We start from the raw sequence: 20,656 nt of genomic DNA, 5'->3' as shown, positions 1-20,656 counted from the left end.
TCCAGAACCAGGGGCCACAGTTCAAGAGTAAGGGGTAAGCCATTTAGAACAGAGACGAGGAAACATTTTTTCTCACAGAGTTGTGAGTCTGTGGAATTCTCTGCCATAGGGCGGTGGAGGCCAGTTCTCTGGATACTTTCAAGAGAGAGCTAGATAGGGCTCTTAAAGATAGTGGAATCAGGGATCATGGGGAGAAGGCAGGAACTGGGTACTGATTGGGGACGATCAGCCATGACCACATTGAATGGCAGTGCTGGCTCGAAGGGCCGAATGGCTTACTGCACCTATTGTCTATTGTCTATTGTCTGTTGTCTATAGCATTTAAAGAAACACTATCATGATAGAAGAATATAAAATGATGTGCGGCATAGATAGTGTAGACACACCCAAACCTTTTCGCAGTGTGGACATTTTAAAGACTAGAGGGCATAGTTTTAAGGTGAAAGGGGCCAAATTTAAAGATGTGTGGGGCAAGTAGGATAGTGGGTGCCTGGAACACCCTGAGAAGGGTGATGGTGGAGGCAGATATGATAGTGGTGTTTAGAGGCTTTTGGATAGGCATATCAATATGCAGGAAATGGAGGGATATGGATTATGACGTAGGCAGCTGAGATTATTTTATCTTGGCATTATGTTCAGTCCAGCTACTGTGGACCATAGGGTCTGTTCTGGTGGTGTACTTTTCTATGTACATTTTGAAGCAGACTTTATGATATACAGATAATACAGGCAGGTTTTCGGATCCAGATTAATTAACCAGTTTCATTATTGATGGTCTAAACAATGTATTCTCTTTTTCAGCGCATCACCTAAATTATAAAATGTCCATCTTTTAAGAGAAGAACAAGGTAAACAAGGTAAAACATTATGTTTGAAGCTGCTTTTATTTCGGAATTCTTCTATCTGGGGTATGTTGTTTTGCAGCATAGACGGAAAGAATTGCTTAGAGGTTCATCTGGCTTCAATGAAAAGACATTTGGTGACAGTCTGACCTGTTGGCATAACCACATAATGCATCCAGTGAGATTGACAGAGATTAAATACTTTGACACGTTATTTAAAATGTCTTCACAAGATGAGGATAACAATAGTCAGGGATATAAGATCATTGTGAAAGAGGAGACATTTGGAGATTTTTTTTAATGCTGTTGTGCACAGGAGTATATGATTTGAAAGTGTAAAGCGAGCTGATTTGAAAATAAATTTCAACACTATCCAAATTTTTAAAGAAAAGAAATGCAGAGATTGTGGCTAATGGACTAGCCCTTTCACAGAGCTGATATGAACAAGGGACTGAATGCACTTCCCTACACATTATGAGTCTAGTTTCTTGGAGCCTTTACTACAGAATCTTTCACAACCAAGTGATTTGCTAATTTTATTTATTGCTAAGGGGACATTTTTGCAGAATTATGTTTAGCTTTAGTTAGTTTAGAGACAGCGCGGAAACAGGCCCTTTGGCCTACTGAATCCGCGTCGACTAGCGATCCCCGTACACAAGCACTTTGCTATACACTAGGGACAATTCACAATTTTTACTGACGCAAAATTAACCTACAAACCTGTACATCTACAGTGTGCGGCAGGAAACCGGAGCACCCGGAGAAAGCCCACGTGGTCACAGGGAGAACATTAAAACTCCATACAGACAGCACCCGTAGTCAGGATGGAACCGGGTCTCTAGTGCTGTAAGGGTGCAACTCTATCACTGCACCACTGTGCCGACCACGGTATGTGGAGTGTGGAAATTGATACAAACAAGAACCTGTTCAAATATAAACTACCAGCAGTGCTCAATTTTGCAGTTAAAAATGTAGCTTTGTAAACAAAGAGCACAGGATACTGGACACTCGAGATATGGTTTGTGAATTAACATGACCTTGATATGAGCTCTTCTGGATCAGCCAAATGTAAGACATTGGCGTTATGGTAATTTGACTACATCAAACCAGGCATCAGGCACCATCAATTATGTTTTTCTTCTTCATTGTGACAGATATCAAGGACATTTCCAGACCAGACTTATTTTGTCACTTTGCACATCAAAGCATGGTCATAGACTTCGTTGTCTGTCTAACAATATTGAGATTTGTATATTCAGTGATTCAATCCTCACAACAATAATTTTACGTTTCATTATCCACAGAAGCCCTTAGACCATCCATATGGGTTACTTTGATGCTTAAACAATGAGAATAGTCTTGTCAGCTACAGTGTCAGTGCTCCAACTTTAAATATTTAATTCTATGGAACCATTTGTTGGACTCAATACATTGCAGTAAACATGATCATTATAGTGTAGCGAGTCATGACAAGTTTCTTAATTCAGTATCAAATTCACATTACAGTAAAGGGCCTGTCACACTTACGTGTCCTTGGCACGCAAACTACGCGACCTCGTTGTTGCATTGAGGCGCATGGGCATCGTATGACTGCGCAGGACTGGTCCCACTGAGAAGCGCGGAGGGGTATGTAGTTGTGCGCGGTATCGTGCGGAACTCCAAAATTTCATAGAGAACAAAATCTTTGCGCGCTAACGGCCTGTTGCGTAACTGACGGTCAAAGTGGGACAGTCCCAAGACCCTGGCGTGATGCAACGTCTCACCTCCAACAGCAGCAGAAGCAGGCAAACGATCGCCGAACTCGGCCTGGGACTCACGGCCGTTGCGGTCCAGATCCGCCCCTACTTCTACTGCCAGAGCGGTGCCAAAAAAATTGAAGATAGACACAAAATGCTGGAGACCGGAAGCAATGGGGGACGTTTCCGGTCAAGACCCTTCTTTCAGACTGAAGAAGGGTTTCGGCCCGAAACGTTGCCTATTTCCTTTGCTCCATAGATGCTGTCGCACCCGCTGAGTTTTTCCAGCAATTTTGTCTACCTGCATTTTGTGTCCATCTTCAAATGACGTAATGCGCTCCAGACGGCTGTGCGTGCGCATGAAATTGCACGCTACCTTCGCGGAACCATCGCTCCTCAACGCGACCACGAGGTCACGTAATTAGCGTGCCAAGGACACGTAAGTGGGACTGGGGCTTAACAGTAAAACACTGTCCTGCGTGTTTCAGTGTATTATAAATGTAGACTAGAATTTAAACTGAATAAACATCAGAAAAGCATAATATTGGAGATTACGTTTTGAGGCAACAACTAGTGAAGGAAGTCAGCTTTAACACAGATTCCTCATTAATTCTATCAAATTCGAATAGTGAAAGGCTTGGATAGAGTGGATGTGGAGAGGATGTTTCCACAAGTGGGAGAGTCTGGGACTAGAGATCGTAGCCTCAGAATTAAAAGACGTTCCTTTAGGAAGATTAGGAGAAATTTCTTTGGTCAGAGGGTGGTGAATCTGTGGAATTCTTTAGACTTGGAGGCTAAGTCAATGGATATTTCTAAGGCAGAGATATATAGATTATTGATTAGTACGGGTGGCAGAGGTTATGGGGAGAAGGTAGGAGGGGGAGATAGACCAGCCATGATTGAATGGCGGAGTAGACTTGATGGACCAAATGGCCTGATTCTACTCGTATCACTTATGACCTTACAATCATGAATGTCCCTTCAAGGATCAGGAATACCAATGAGTTAGTGGGGATATTGCATTCCATCAAGGGGACTATAAGCATATCCGTGAACTTCTTCTTTTGGCTTGTAACTACATTCCTTGACAAAGCATTGAATAGAGGTTCCGTTTTAGGAGTCTCATGTCAGGTACATGAATGATATAGCCTGCACTATTTAGTCAGTTATGGTTTGGAATTAGTCGTTTCTTAAAACCATTCTCGTGGTTTTAAGAAACTACTAATTTTGCTGTTTTTATTAGTGTAATTTCAGATCTGGTGCACCTTATCTGCAGTTGTACACAGTATTTCACTAATGCATCTTGACCTATGTGACATTTCACTGCAAGTGCTCTTCCAATAACCTCAAATAAGACTTTCTCATTGGTGGCAGTAATGTTTTTGGCTAAATGTAAAATGAGAACATTTGGTTCAAAGGCTCTTGAAAATCTGATAAAAGTAGAAAAAAACAAATCCAGAATTGACCTAAATACCATAGGCTCGATCCTCCCGCCTTGAGCCTTTAAATCCGCAATGACTGTAACCTATTCCATGGCAACAGATGGCTACTCTTTATAGATTACAGCAGGCATGCTGTAGTTGTAAAGTGGCATGCAGATGCCCATCACTGCTTTTCCTGTCCCAATTCTGTTCAGAGAAAAAGTGTAAATCATTTGGATATTGCACACAGGATATTTCACCACACTTTGTCTTCCAAGCATAGGTTGGATACAGAATTTCTTGTGGTCTTAAAAGTTTAGATTTAACATACATACAAACACAAGGTATCATATCCTTCCAGCTGTGGAACATTTGCAACATTCTAAGATCAGTTTAACGCAATGACTTGGCATCATGCTGCATGTTGCCTTTCACTGTGAAAAACTGACAAATACATTTGGTGCATGAAACTGATGTGTAATGAAACATAGCCAGCGATATGGCATGCATGGGGAACCAACATTTCGATTTCTTGCTGCATTCCAAGGTCTCTTTATTTTTTTTGTGAGATTTGGTTGAGATCTCCATGTATCCAAAAAAAGTCTCACTTTTCTCCTCACAGAGGAGAAGAAAAACATTGAAGGCCAAGAATATTTAGTTTAATTAATTTAGGTATCTGGAGCGGAAGAAATCTTGACATCAATATGAAAGAATGTGAGAATATTTAAAAAAAAAAAAAACGAGTTAGGTTATCGAGAGAGTCATCTTACAAATTAACACTTTCTGGCAGCTCCCAATCTATCTATCTATATAATTAAAACTCAAATCTTGACTACTTCCTGTATGTACTGCATATTGATTTTAGAAAAAAACGCTACCACATACGGCTGTGATTGTTGGCCATCGTAAGAGTCCCACTCCGCTGCGCAGGACAAGAGGATTTTTCCCATCGATTGAAAATAGAAGACTGATTAATGTAAAAAAATGCTGAGATTCTCTCTCCTGTCAATCACACCATGAAGGCCACGCCCCCCCCCCCCCCCCGGGTGGGAGGAGGAGGGACTATAAAACCCAGACGTGGACTGCCTCAGTCTCTGCAAGATGGGGGAGCGAGAAGTCACAACTCTCAGTCTGAGCTGTGAATAACACTGAACACATGTCTACTAAACTGTGAAGGTACACAAAAAAGCTGGAGAAACTTGGTGGGTACAGCAGCATCTATGGAGCGAAGGAAAAAGGCAATGTTTCGGGCCAAAACCCTTCTTCAGATTGATCGGGGGTGGGGGGGGAGAGAAGAAAGGCAAAAGGAGGAGGAGCCCAAAGGCTGAGGGATGGGAGGAGACAGCAGGAGGGCTGAGGAAGGGGAGGAGACAGTAAGGACTAACAAAATTGGGAGAATTCAAAGTTCATGCCCTCAGGATGCAGACCCCCCAAGCGGAATATGAGGTGCTGTTCCTCCAATTTCTGGTGTTGCTCGCTCTGGAAGAGACCCAGGACAGAGAGGTTGGATACGGAGTGGGAGGGGAGGTCAGGTAGGTGCTTGCGGATCGTGCGGAGGTGTTCAGTGAAACGATCGCCCAACCTCCACTTGGTCTCACTGTGAGTGGTTTTACTGACCTGTGGTTTGAAAAAAGCAAATGTGGTGGTTGGTTGGTTTGTTAAAGCAAAACAAATATGGTGGTGGTTGGTTAGTTTGAAAAAGCAAAGCAAATGTGGCGGTGGTCGGTTGGTTGGTTTCGCAAAGCAAATGTGGTGGTGGTTGTTGGTTGGTTTAAAAAAGCAAAGCAAATGTGGTGGTGGTGGTGGGTGGTTGGTTTGAAAAAGCAAAGCAATTATGGTGGTTGGTTTGAAAAAGCTTATAATTAAAAGTCTAAACTTGACCACTTGCACTGTGTATTGATTTTAGAAAAAATCGCTACCACTTATGGCTGTGATTTTTGGCCATCTTACTCGGAGTCCCCCTCCGCTCATCAGGTGCAGACGATGTTTCCCATTAATGAAAAATAAATGAGTTATTAGTGTTTTAAAAATGTTGAGATTCTCTCTCCTGTCAATCATGCCATGAAGGCCACGCCCTTCTGGTGGGAGGGAGAGGGCATATAAAAGTGTGGGCGTGGCTCAGCCTATGCAAGATGGGGGAGAGAGAGAAAATGCCTTGTTTGAAGAACAGGTTCATTGCTATTGATATATATTATAACCATATAACAATTACAGCACGGAAACAGGCCATCTCGGCCCTACAAGTCCGTGCCGAACAACTTTTTTTCCCCTTAGTCCCACCTGCGTCATACCATAACCTTCCATTCCCTTCTCATCCATATGCCTATCCAATTTATTTGTAAATTATACCAATGAACCTGCCTCCACCACTTCCACTGGAAGCTCATTCCACACCGCTACCACTCTCTGAGTAAAGAAGTTCCCCCTCATATTACCCCTAAACTTCTGTCCCTTAATTCTGAAGTCATGTCCTCTTGTTTGAATCTTCCCTATTCTCAAAGGGAAAAGCTTGTCCACATCAACTCTGTCTATCCCTCTGATCATTTTAAAGACCTCTATCAAGTCCCCCCTTAACCTTCTGCGCTCCAACCTATCTCTGTAACTTAGTTGTTGAAACCCAGGCAACATTCTAGTAAATCTCCTCTGTACTCTCTCTATTTTGTTGACATCCTTCCTATAATTGGGCGACCAAATTATGACTGTCTGAGCTGTGATCCAATTGAACACACTGAATGTCTACTGAACTGTGAGTGTGGTTTTATTTGTTTTTTATGTGTTTTTATGTGTTTTTTACGTGGATTGTATGTTTCGTGGTGTTTTTTGTGGTCGTTTCACCCTGTTTCAAATGATATGAAACTGCACTTGAATTTAGTGGCCTTGCAGCCTGCTTGAAATGGTATGACACTGCATTTGAATTTGGTGGCCTGGCACCATGCATGAAATGGAATGAAACTGCACTTGAATTTTGTGGTCTTGCACACTGCTTGAAATGGTATGAAACTGCACTTGAATTTGGTGGCCTTGCACCCTGCTTGAAATGGCATGACACTGCATTTGTATTTGGTGCCCTTGCACCCTGCTTGAAATGGCATGACACTGCATTTGTATTTGGTGCCCTTGCACCCTGCTTGAAATGGCGTGAAACTGCACTTGAATTTGGTGGCCTTGCATCCTGCTTGAAGTGGTAGGAAACCGCACTTGAATTTGGTGGCCTTGCACCCTGCTTGAAATGGAATTTCAAGGAATAGCCGTGAGTCCACTGCCAGCCCACCAGCCATGAGTGAGTGAGCTGCCAGCACGCCAGGCTTGAGTGACTGAGCTGCCAGCCCCAGAGTCCATTTGGGCCACAATGTCCATACTAGCCCTCAGGAAACCGGTCCTTCATCCCACAACACCCATACTCGCGCTCATGATATCCCCTCCCCCCCTTGATGGAGAGGTGGCATATTGTGTTAGGGGACCTGCCCTCCCGTGTGAACATGGGACCCAATGGGTCCCATTTAGTCCAGTACATAACTAAACTCTGATCTTGTTATCTTCCGTTTTGGCGGTCTTTCTATTTGCGCAGGAGGGGGAGGGAGTGCCCGGGGATGAGGGGAAGTGAGCCGTACCTGCGCAGTTAAGGGCTATGGATGGTGGAATATTGCGTTGGGGGAACGGGTTGCGTTGGGGGAACGGGTGAGTGGTGGAATATTGCGTTGGGGAATGGGTTTCATTGGGGCACCAGCTGTCCTGTGTGACTGGGACCCAGCGGGTCCCACTTAGTCTAGTATGTTACTAAATTTACTAAAATGCCTTGTTTGAAGAACAGGTTCATTGCTATTACCATATAATATAACCATATAACAATTACAGCACGGAAACAGGTTATGGTCTGAGCGCAGGTATATGGGACTAGGGGAGATTATGTGTTCGGCACGGACTAGAAGGGTCACGATGGCCTGTTTCCGTGCTGTAATTGTTATATGGTTATATGATATATATTATTACATGTAATCAGTATCATAATTGTAATCATAATCTTAATTTATTAGCCAAGTATGTTTTGCAACACATGAGGAATTAGTTTTGCCATTCAGTCTAAACAAAAAAGCAACAAGCAACACAACTGAAATGAAATGAAATTAAATGATTCAATTTATTGTCATTGTCAGTGTACAGTACAGAGACAACGAAATGCATTTTTAGCATCTCCCTTGAAAGGGAGACACAGGGCGTCGCGGTGTGCCCGCGCCTGCCGCCGTACATTCCATTACAGGCAAAGGTGGGTGAAGTGTCTTGCCCAAGGACACAACGACAGTATGCACTCTAAGCGGGATTTGAACCGGCTACCTTCCGGTCACCAGCCGAACTCTTAGCCCATTGTGCTATCTGCCGCCCTATTGTGCTATCTGCTGCCCTATTGTGCTATCTGCCGCCCTATTGTGCTATCTGCTATGCTGCTGCCGCCCTGAGCTGCCAGCCCCAGAGTCCGTTTGGGCCACAATGTCCATACTAGCCCTCAGGAAACCGGTCCTTCATCCCACAACACCCATACTCGCGCTCATGATATCCCCTCCCCCCCCCCCTTGATGGACCTGCCCTCCCGTGTGAACATGGGACCCAATGGGTCCCATTTAGTCCAGTACATAACTAAACTCTGACCTTGTTATCTTCCGTTTTGGCGGTCTTTCTATTTGCGCAGGAGGGGGAGGGAGTGCCCGGGGATGAGGGGAAGTGAGCCGTACCTGCGCAGTTAAGGGCTATGGATGGTGGAATATTGCGTATATTGGAATATTGGAATAAAACTACATACAAATTGACACAAACACCCACCACGCTCCTCCACATTCCTCATTAAGGGGACTCGGACAGTGCCGAGCATATTTTGCTGAGATGTTGTAACAAGTGATGGAGTACCAAGAAGTTCAGTGTGTCAGGAGTAGAGGAGAAGCTATATTTTTCTGTGGCTGCGACCTTCACAGTTGCCATTGAAATCTTAATAGTAGGGAAATAAGTCACAAATATTCACAACAATTATGACAATTAACAATCCATTGAGTTTTCACTTTTTGCAGGGTCAGTTGATTAACTCAAATATTATATCCACAAAATGTACTTTAATGAGGATTTTTACGATTAATGCATTTGGGATGTATTGAACGTAGGATCTGAGAGAATATCTACATCAAATTTAGGATGAGGCCTAGTCCGGTTCATTCCCATTGAATCCCTTTTACTGAAGCCAATTAACCTAAAGACTGCACATCTTTGGAGCGTGGGAGGAAACATAGAAACATAGAAAATAGGTGCAGGAGTAGGTCATTCGGCCCTTCGAGCCTGCACTGCCATTCAATATGATCATGGCTGATCATCCAAATCAATATCCCATACCTGCCTTCTCTCCATACCCCTGATCCCTTTAGCCACAAGGGCCACATCTCACTCCCTCATAAATCTAGCCAACGAACTGGCCTAAACTACCTTCTGTGGCAGAGAATTCCACAGAATCACCACTCTCCGTGTAAAAAATGATTTTCTCATATCGGTCCTAAAAGACTTCCCTCTTATCCTTAAACTGTGACCCCTTGTTCTGGACTTCCCCAACATCTGGAATAATCTTCCTGCATCTAGCCTGTCCAACCCCTTAAGAATTTTGTAAGTTTCTATAAGAAACCAGAGCACCCACAAAAAACCCATGCGGTCACGGGGAGAATGTTCCATACAAACGGCACCTGTTGTCAGGATCGAACCCGGGTCTCTGGAGCTGTGAGATAGCATATATTGCTGAGATGTTGTAACAAGTAATGGAGTGCCATTGTGCTTCCAGAATCTCCAGACTAAAACCAGTAAGTATTTGGTTGGAAGCCTCAACCATTCTAGGGGATCTTTGACAGGATACTTTGAATCATCTTGAGACCTAAGAGCAGCAAAAGGAGCAAAATAACACTTGAAAGTAGAAATAGCTGTTAAGGTAGTTTTAGCCATTAAGATAAGGAAAGCTTCACTGTCAAAACACTTTTATTTATCAGCTATTGTAATACCATTCACGTAAAACAAAATCAAAGTGGGAAGGAAAGTAGCCCATATCAATTTTGCCTCCTAAATTACAAAGGGGCAAACATTTCAAAACATGAAAGTAAGTACTTAGAGGAGTGTGTGGAGAAGAATACATACCAAGTGTTACCCAAACAAAAACCATGGATGAAATGTAAGGTTCATTCCCAGGTGAAAGCCAAGACTGTTATACGTTAAATAATCCAGAAAGGTACAAGAAACATTGCTATGATCTTCATAAAGCCATCAGGAATGCGATTATACAATATTGAAACAAACTTGTGTCCCAGGATAACCACACATATACCCATTGCCTGTGGCAAGAATTGAATCCTATAATGAGCTACAAAACAAAGTCAGGCAGCATTGCTGGTGATAATCCCTGGTGAACTTAATGCATTCTTTGCTCAGAAGGCTAACAGGGCAATGACATTCGTCCTGACAGACTGGAGAGTGCCTTTTGCCAGGATCATTGGAGCAGGAGTTAGATTGGCGGAAATTGGAGGAACAGCACCTCATATTCCGCCTGGGGACCTTGCGTCCGGATGGCATTAACATTGAATTCTCCCAATTTTGCTAGCCCTTGCTGTTTCCTCCCCTTCCTTAACCCTCTAGCTGTCTCCTCCCACCCTCCCATCCGCCCGCCCTCGGGCTCCTCCTTCTCCCCTTTTCCTTCCTTCTCCCCCCCCCCCCCATCAGTCTGAAGAAGGGTTTCGGCCCAAAACGTCGCCTATTTCCTTCACTACATAGATGCTGCCGCACCCGCTGAGTTTCTCCAGCAATTTTGTGTACCTTCGATCTTCCAACATCTGCAGTTCCTTCTTGAACAGTTAGATTGGCCTTCCTGAGGGTGAATCCACAAACGGCAACTGGTCCAGATGGCGTCCTTAGCTGAATCCTGAGGAACTATGTGGACCAACTAGTGGGAGTGTTCATGGACATATTTATTCTCTCCCTTCTCCATCCTGAGTTATCTATTTGTTTCAAGAAGACTATTATCATCCGGGTGCAAAAGTAAAGCAAGATCTCATGCCTTATTGACCACCGTCCAGTGGCCTTGACATCCACCATCATGAAGTGCTTCGAGAGCTTTGATCCACAGTAGTTTGCCAACCACCACAACAGGTCTATGGCTGGTGCCATCTCCCTGCCCCGACACTCATCTCTGGAACATTTCAATAAAAGGACACCTATATCAGACTCCTATTCATCGACTATAACACAGCCTTCAATGCCATTATCCCAACCAAGTTCATCTCTGAACTCGTGGCACTTGGAATCAACACTTCCCTCAACAAATGAATCCTCGACTTCCTGACCCACAGACCACAAACAATGAGAATAGGTGACAAATCATCCTCTTCGATAATTTTCAACACTGGTGCTCTGCAAGGATGTGTTCTTAGCCCCGTCCTACAATGCATATACACTCACAACTGTGCAGCCAAATACCAATCTGACTCAATTTACAAGTTCGCAGCCCACACCAGTAGTGGGACGCATATCAAATAATGATGAAACAGAGTACAGAAAGGAGATTGAGAACCTTGTAATTTGGTGCCAAGACAACAAGTTCTGCTTCAATGTCAGAAAGACAAGGGAGGTTGTGATTTACTTCATGAAGTGAAGCAGTACACCCTCCCCACCGCCCCCAGTTTACATTAATGGTGCCCAAGATGAGATGTTCGAAAGCTTCAAGTTCATAACAATAAATATCACCAGTAATTTGCCCTGGACCACCCATATTGAAGCAATGACCAAGAAAGCACACCTAGTTTGGCATGTCCCCAACATCCCTTACCAACTTCTACAGACATCCCAATAAGATGCATATATCACAGCATGGTTTGGGAACAACTCCATTCATACCGCAAGGAATTGCAAAGAGTTGTGGATGTAGACCAGACCATCAGTCAAACAAACCTCCCTTCCATTGACTTAATCTACACATTACACTGCCTCGGTAAGGCAACCAGCATAATCGAGGACCAGTCTCACCCGAGTCTCTCCATGTTCTCCCCTCCACCGCCATGCTAGAAGTACAGAAATCTAGCATACCTCTAGATTCAGGGACAGTTTTTCCCCAGCTGTTATCAGGCAACTGAATAGTCTTCTGATCAGCTAGAGTGCAGTCCTGACCTCCCATCTACCTTATTGGTAACCTTGAACTATCTTTAATCAGACTTTATTGGACTTCAGTGTTATATTTTGCATTGAATGTCTAACCTTTATCCTTTATTTGTGCAGTGTGGCCAACTTGATTGTGTTCATGTATAGTCTTTTCTTTAACTAGATAGCATGCAGCCAAAAGCTTTTCACCATACCTCAATACAGATGCCAATAATAAACTAAACTATGTTTCACTGCCTGATTACTTATGAGCTACAATTAAGTTTTCATAAATCGGGCATTCTGCAGAGTTCTCTAATATTAAGCAAATATACAGAATTTATGGTGGGCAGGATCTTTACCTGGAGGTAATAGTGTTGCTCAACCAAAGACGTACTTTTACATTCCAAGAAATAATAATATAAAATGTTGGGAAAATACATCTCTCTACAATGTTTATTTCATTTTACACCAGTGAAATTAAATGTTTATTGGCAGAATTTTCAGAAAATATAATTACAGTTATGCATTATTCAGCTGCAGAGATAGTAATTAATATATTGTACTGCATCTGACTTAACATAAATTGAACATTAATTCTATTTCTCCATTTAAAGATATGGCCTGAGCATCGAATATTTCCAACATTTTTAAAATTCAGATTTCCAAACCGTGCAGTTCTGATTTGTTTTTAGGGCATTTCTTAATATTATTCAATACCACATCACTACCTGTATCAGATACCACATTAAACACATCTTCTAGTAGAATCATGTATAACATTTTTATTTGCATTATCAATAACCCAAAAATCTGTTTGGCCCATAGTATACAGATTTTTCATCTAAAGGGCACAACGTTGATTAGATCAAGTTCAGGAGAGTTTCTCAAGACATTCCCAATGGCACTTTACTAGAATCATTTTTTATTCGAGGAATATTGGTACACAATAGTTATAGATTCCTTTGTACTTGTTTATAGTAAGAAAAGGTCATTTCACATTTAGGAATAATTAATCACATTCAAATCTCTAGAATGCACTTGCAATTGTTGTAAAATAATCCACAAAACTTCCAAAATAGTCTTGAGCATATTTTTGCCTAGCCTGTGTTCTATCAGGAGAAAAGTAATTCCCCCTCTAGTGCTTGGATGAATACATTACAAACACATACTGGGAAATATACACAAAAGAGGACTCCAATATCTTAGTAAATATTGTTTTCCCTTGGCATGGAAATGGGAAATAATTTTGGTCACAGTTAGAAAGGTGTACAATTATTTAGTAATCATTCCTTAGCTTTGTCTTCTTATTTAGACCAAACTTTTTTAGAGACTAAGTCTAAACGTAGGAGCCAGGAAAATAAAATTTGATAATAAAAACAATTTATCATAAAAAGGTTATATTAGTAATGACAAATACCAACATTTCATGCTGTCCCCAAATACTTTGCAGTCAATTTCTAGGCTGTTTCTATACTTTCTAGGCTACATTGCATTTCTATGTAATATGGCTAGAGTTCTTGGCAAAGGTTCCAGAATTGTGGGTGTGTCAATGAGCCTAATTGGATCTACGTTATAGGCCCGTACACGATAGAAGCAAATTCACTAAAGAACACTCCTTCGTGCAATCTGGTCAGATCTTTCACTCCTATTTGCAAAGCAAAAATCAAAATCAAGATGGTGGTAATCTGAAATAAAAACATAAAGTGTTAGAAATATTTTGCAATGCAGGCTGCTTTTGCAGAGAGTGAAACAGAGTTACTGCTTCAGATCATCAACAGAGCAACCTGAAACATTAACTATTTATTTCTCCACTTGACCTTCTGAGTACTTTTAGCAGTTTTCATTTTTATTTCCATCATAACATCATAATGTGGCCCGTGTGGCTAAAGGGATCAGCAGGTATGGAGAGAAGGCAGGTACAGGATACTGAGTTGGATGATCAGCCATGATCATATTGAATGGCGGTGCAGGCTCAAAGGGCCGAATGGCCTACTCCTGCACCTGTTTTCTATGTTTCTATGTTTCTATAAGACATAAGAGCAGAATTAGGCCATTTTTCCCATCAAGTTGACTCCACCATTCAATCATGACTCTCTTGCCATCTCCCTGTAACCTTTGACACCCTTACTAATCAAGAACCTCTCAATCTCTGCTTTAAAAATACCCATTGTCTTGGCCCGTTCAGCTGTCTGTCATGGAAAATGTGCCATTCACTAAAGCAAACAAATAATTGCAAGGTACACAAAATGCTGGAGAAACTCAGCGGGTGCAGCAGCATCTATGGAGCAAAGGAAATAAGTAACGTTTCGGGCCGAAACCCTTCTTCAGGCTGATAGGGGGTGGCGGGGAGAAGGAAGGAAAAAGGAGGAGGAGGAGTCCGAGGGCTGGGGGATGGGAGGAGACAGCCGAGGGCTGAGGAAGTGGAGGAGACAGCAAGGGCTAACGAAATTGGGAGAATAATTGCAATATCAGTACAGCATATGTCAATTGTACGAACTAGAAATAAGCATTTCGGAAGTACTCTTTATTTTGGCTAATCATAAATTTCAGATTCCAATCATTCATACCCGAACAATATCCCAAGATTATAAACGGAACACCAACTAACACTCCATATAAATAGTCTATTTGACCTTGTCAAACCCCAGAGATCTGTCAAATTATCCTTATTCTCAGCACTTCTCCCATTGTGTACACGACCAATATTAATAATTCTATGTGACACAGCTATCAGCTGCAGTATAATGAGAACAAAGCAGTGCAGTGTGTATGTTATTTATACAAAAAATTAAAAAGGGATTTAAAGATTGAAACTTTTTTCCAAATATTTTCATACTGTTATAAAATATGTGCAATTAGTATTGAGTGAATATCCATCCATGATTTTCCATCTTTCAAAGTATAGTTTGTTTTATCTCAGCACACTTTAATAGAGATAATACCTTATCTCATATAAATCAGTTGGCTTGGCACTTACTTGGATGGGATTCCACATACTATGTGTTGAAACGATACAATAACAATGATTTGTGTATCAAGCCTGACCCAATTAACTTGGGTCACTGCATTGATCACAGAACGTTACTGGAAAGTGATTACAGAAATTAGATCATGTATTAACTGCACTGGGTTGCATTGTATATAATCTGAGTAAATGAACTGCAGAGTTAATAAAACAGGACGCTGGATTGAGATTTCTTTCCAGCCCTCTTTTACTGTCTCTTAAAAGATACTTTTCCATGTCATGCAATATTGCAGGTAATTACACTGTTTAGAATAGTACTTTGATGTTGAGTACAGTATTTATTGATTGCTGTGTTTTTTTAATGTATTAATTTCAAAATGTCATAACATTATTCTACAGGCAAAATGTAATTAAATCAAAATCCCCAAAAAAGTGAGATTTTATTTACTGATTAGAATGTACTTGAAAACATGCTCACTATGTTTTGTGGGTTTCTGATTCAAGTTATTAAGGTTATTTGATTTATTTTTCAGTCACCTGTTAATTTTATCTTTTTAAGCAGCAGTGTTGATGTCATCACCTAGGATACAGCCCAACGGAAAAAATCAGTACAACATGAATTTTACTCCCCTTATGCCAGATTAAATATTTGCACAGCTGACAGTGAAGATTCTGACAAATGTATCTCACGATTAATATTGTTCTGAGAATAAAATGTGCATTAGTGGAAATTTGCAGGAAGTCTGTCTATTAAGAAGTAAAATAATTCTTCTGTGCCGCTATACTGAAAGTCATAGAGGAATTTTCTTGGGAATACTCTCTTAATCAATCACTGCTGCTTAACCCCATCATCTGGGAATATAGATAGACTGAGATACAGCAGCTAATTGGAATAACCCTTGATACTTTAATAAGATTGGAAAGACAGATGGTGGGCGAGCAGTTGACGGGCTGTTCCTTGAAATTCCACTTCAAGCAGGGTGCAGGACCACCAAACCCAAGGGCAGTTTCCTACCACTTCAAGCAGGGTACAGGGCCATCAAACTCAAGTGCAGTTTCATGCCACTTCAAGCAGGGTGCAAGGCCACCAAATTCAAATGCAGTTTCATACCATTTCAAGCAGGGTGAAACCACCATAAAACCACACAAAACACCACATAAAACCACACTCACAGTTCAGTAGACATTCAGTGTGTTCAGTTGATTCACAGCTCAGACAGAGTCGTGACCTATCGCTCCCCCATCTTGCAGAGACCGAGTCACACACACACTTCAGGGAATTTGTGGGTCCCCCCTGTTTTAAAAACGATTTACTATGGCTGCCAATGCCCTGAGCCATCTGTCCCTGCAGCCAAGGTGGGGGGTGAATCACCTGGTGTGGGTCTCTGGGATGAATCACCCTGGTGTGGGGTTGGGGTCTGATGGCGGTGTATCATGGGTCAGTGACTCTGGGTGGGCGGAGGGATCAGCCTGTCCCACACCTCTGCTCCACCCGGTGCTGCCGACACACAGCCCAGCCTAGACGGGGCGAAGGGTGGCCGTAGCCGTGGGAAATTGGGGGCTGTCATGAGGGATGCACTCCTTCGGCCGCTTACAACTTGGTGCTCGGGTTCAGTGCCCAGTCACTTATGGCTTGTGTGGGAAAATTATCCCCACCCTCCCGTCTCATTTGGCCAGTGATGTGATGGACGCGGGGATCTGGACCGATCACTGACAAATCCCACCCCCCCCCACCCCACGACGTCATGTCCATTATTTGACCTTTCGGCAGAGCGGCCATTCGTTTAGTTGGCTTGTAGGTGATGCAGCCTTTCAGTAAGTTGGCGTTTCGGCAGAGCGGCCTTTTGGTGAGTTTGCTTTTAGGCAGCCACCCTTTCAGTTAGTTTGCTTTTAGGCATCCCGCCCTTTTGGTTAGTTTGCTTTTAGGTGTCCCGCCCTTTCGGTTAGTTGGCATTTCGGCAGAGCGGCCTTTCGGTGAGTTTGCTTTTGGGCGTCCCACCCTTTCGGTTATTTGGCGTTTTGGCTTTGTTTCCATTTGGTTATTGGGCTTCCACTTCTTTGCTTCCATCACATCACTGGCCAAAGGAGACGGGAGGGTGGGGATAATTTTCCCACACAAGCCATAAGTGACTGGGCACTGAACCCGAGCACAGAACATCTTCTAATAAACTCCTCCATCTTCCTTCCAAAAGATAGAACATGCCTCACAGATCTTATAATCCAGTGATACAATTCCTCTAGTTTTGAGTCTCTACCTTAATCCTGTCACAAAATGTGACCGCTATTAGTGTGACCATACTCAATGGTCCTTTCCTAATTTTTTCACTTCCCCAAATTATCTATTCTTTCAACCAAGGTACAATTCCAGCCTTGCCTCAGCTCCTCTCCTGCAGAGACTCCCATCCATGCAATTTTACTTTCATTTTTGACAGCTCCAATACACTCTTGGTTGGCCGCACTTGTTTTACTCTATTTTTAATTCTCTTCTTTTTCAAATTTCTTCATGGTCTTGCCCTTCCATATCTTTGAAATTTACCCCAACCCTATGTGATGAATGCACTATTCCAATACCCAGCCTCTTGATTGACTTGAGATTTAGTTGTTTTACAAATGGAGACCAAACTTAGAAAATACGATGGTTGTAAGATCTATAATTCACTCCCAAAATGTTGTCCCTTTAGTTCTCTTCTTATCTTTTAACATGCTCCTTAAACATATCACATTGATCAAAATATTGGTCGTATATCATTTGTGGTTCAGCGCCATTTTTTCTTGATCCTTGGGACAAATTTGTTATATTAATGGCTTGATAAAAGTCAAAGTTATTGTTGCTGTCACAGCATGGAAAGACATCTTTGTTATTTCAAAACCTTTAATATACTGTAGTCATTATGTGTTAGGTGATGGTGGACACAAAATGCAGGAGACACAACTCAGCGGATGAGGCCATATCTCGGGAGAGAAGGAATGGGTGACGTTTCGGGTCGAGACCCTTCTTCAGACTGATATCAGGGGAAAGGGCGGGACAAATTGAATGAAGGTGGAGACAGTAAGACTAGTGGGAAAACCGGGAAGGGGAAGGGGATGGAGAGAGAAAGCAAGGACTATCTGAAGTTAGAGAAGTCAATATTCATACTGCTGTGGTGTAAACTACCCAAGTGAAATATGATGTTGCTTGGGGAAGAACTATTTGTTGGGATAGAAGGAGAACTCATAAATTGGAATGTGAGATTTTCACGTCCTTGTAATAGCGTGCCCATTTAATGCCTCATTCACATAGTGGGCGAGTCTGGACCTGTTCTTTCGCTGCCTGATCTGCTGAGTTACTCCAGCACTTTGTGTCTTATTTTACAAAACAACACCAGCTGTTCCATTGTTCTCTCTTCACCTTATCACTACTGGAGTGTATAACCTCCATACCTCAGACAATTCTAGACCAGACCAAAGTAGACAGTTAAAACTGTTTTAGGGATAAAAATAAAATAAAAAAAAGTGTGTTTAGCATGTAGCAAATTGATATGATCTGAAGACTGTATTAAATAAAATGTTTAGGTGAATTTAGCAATGCATCAGCACACCAAGGATAACAAGCGATTAAGGAAAACGGGTTTTAATTTCCGATTTAATTATTTCAAATAAATATTTTCCAGAGAACATTTAAGAAGTACTTATTTTTCAAAATAGCTGACACAACTGATACAAAGTTTTCCATTTGACTATTTCAACAAAATGCAGAATGTATTTTCACTGAGTACAGCACTATTAGAGATAGTTCACATCTCTGGAACCAACACTATTGAGTAATGAAGTCCAGTATCACCATGGAAACATTACACAATTCAAACTGACAAAGTAAAATTAACGCATGGAATGCTGGCTTCCTTGCCTTGGATAAGAGTTACTAACATATCATCTTTGGGCAAGGTATAATTAAAACAAAAATCTAATTCAACAGAGAAAAGGAGCACATAAACCTTGAGTCAACAAAAGATCTGCACACAGAATCTTGGCAGATCTATCCTATTTCCAAACAGTGCCAGGTCAGATTTGTATTTCCATTTTATTGTTAGTGTGACAGGAATGCATTTCTTGCAGGTTTACTGTCAAGTACTACTGCAGCAAAAAAATCGTAACAGAATGTCCCATCACAGAATTAGCTTGAAAAATCAGAGCAACACAGCTCAAAAACCACAACAAAAGCTTAGTCTGCAAAATAACAATACTAGTGACCTTTATTAAATTTACAATGTCAATAGCTTTGCTCAGGTGGATGCAAGAAAAATCTATGGGTAAAAAGAAGATCATTTTTCAGGTCAGCCATGAATATACTTACCGTGCAGTTCCTTTAATTAAAATTTACAAACCCAACTTGTGACAGACAACACATTTTCCTGGGGATCTATTTATCAATGTATGCTGACAAGTGCTGCTTTTACAGTTCTATTTTGTTCCCCAGCTGGAAAGCACAGAGGTCATGCTCTAGGTGTGCAGCCAGCACGGGTGACGTAAGAAGCCATTTATTATGTGCTAACAAGGAAAGTGCATCTTTCCCTCCAGTGTATTTTATGTTACTTGTCATTTCAGCAATTACTATAAATGCTGTTCAGTGATTAATTGTATCACCTCAGAGCTACACACATTCTGAATATCAATTTGAGCAGATGCATCAAAACTGTATTTACTACATAGCGGTCGTCCAAGGCTAAAGATTGAAAAGGTTGGCATCATAGTTCCAGAGATTGTAATTACACACAACTGCAACATTGCAGAGACACTTTCCAAGAGATCATCCCTCAAATTCTGGAGACTGCATAGGATCATAAGATCATGTGATAGGAGCAGAATTAGGCCATTCGGACCATCAAGTCTACTCTGCCATTCAATCATGGCTGTTCTATCTCTCTCTCCTAACTACATTCTCCTGCTTTCTCCCCATAACCCCAGACAATTAATATCACTGCACAATTAATATCACTGCACAATCAATGCAACTTTGACAGTCTGTTGGCTCTTCAAAAGGAGTGTTATCAGTGGGCTCACATTCATTCCCAGGACACAGCAGTATTCCCTCTCAGTCTAAAGACGAGTCTCGACTCGAAACTTCACCCATTCCTTCTCTCCAGAGATGCTGCCTGTCCCGCTGAGTTACTCCAACATTTTGTGTCCATCTTCCCTGTGGAAAAATTAGTCCATGAAAATGTTATTCAGAATTCATCAGCTAAGCTAGAGCCATTCTACTTAGGAAGGAAATCTAGACACCTTCTGAACTAGATTTTGAGCCTTTAGTAGGCAAAAAAAAGGTGGACTAACAAGAGTGTAATGGCAGCAATATTTGGGAGAAAATTATAAATGTTCATTCTGTAGGGAGCGGATTGAATGTCAGATAGCAGATTACCTCAGGGGCTTTCTCTACAACTAAACTTGCATGATACCATTGGTACACATTCTACTTGGGTCTGTTCCAAACGGCTGATATAATTTTAGCCTTAGTTCATTTTCATGTCTGATTCACATAACCCTTAACACCTTCATGACAAAACCGTT

This window comes from Leucoraja erinacea, chromosome 7 (genome assembly GCF_028641065.1).
Source record: "Leucoraja erinacea ecotype New England chromosome 7, Leri_hhj_1, whole genome shotgun sequence".
Classification (NCBI taxonomy): domain Eukaryota; kingdom Metazoa; phylum Chordata; class Chondrichthyes; order Rajiformes; family Rajidae; genus Leucoraja; species Leucoraja erinaceus.
Note: the sequence above shows the minus strand (reverse complement) of the source record.